Source organism: Penaeus monodon, chromosome 21 (genome assembly GCF_015228065.2).
Source record: "Penaeus monodon isolate SGIC_2016 chromosome 21, NSTDA_Pmon_1, whole genome shotgun sequence".
NCBI classification, from domain to species: Eukaryota; Metazoa; Arthropoda; class Malacostraca; order Decapoda; family Penaeidae; genus Penaeus; species Penaeus monodon.
In genome coordinates, this window is record NC_051406.1 from 20,058,162 (window position 1) to 20,058,389 (window position 228).

The window sequence follows — 228 nt, forward strand, 5'->3', positions numbered from 1 at the left end:
GGGGAGGGGACTTGCTATGCTGGTAATCTGCCTAAACATAATCTTGGGTATGATTTTCCAGAATGAAATTACTCAATATTATTTAAAGTTCTCAAGTTATATAAAGGTAACTTTTGGTATTGACTGATCCTTAAGGGGTTAAAAAACATTGAATTGTACTTGCCAAATAACTCCTAAAATACAAGACAAGACTGAAATATTTTTATCTCATGTGCTTATTACTGTGGG

General features: G+C 32.9%; 1 protein-coding gene across 1 annotated transcript in view; it reads right to left on the reverse strand.

Moving 5' to 3' along the window:
- LOC119586323 (peroxisomal trans-2-enoyl-CoA reductase-like) overlaps positions 1-228 on the reverse strand; it is a gene marked incomplete at both ends in the record, with an annotated part of 6,716 nt that overhangs the window by 1,146 nt on the left and 5,342 nt on the right.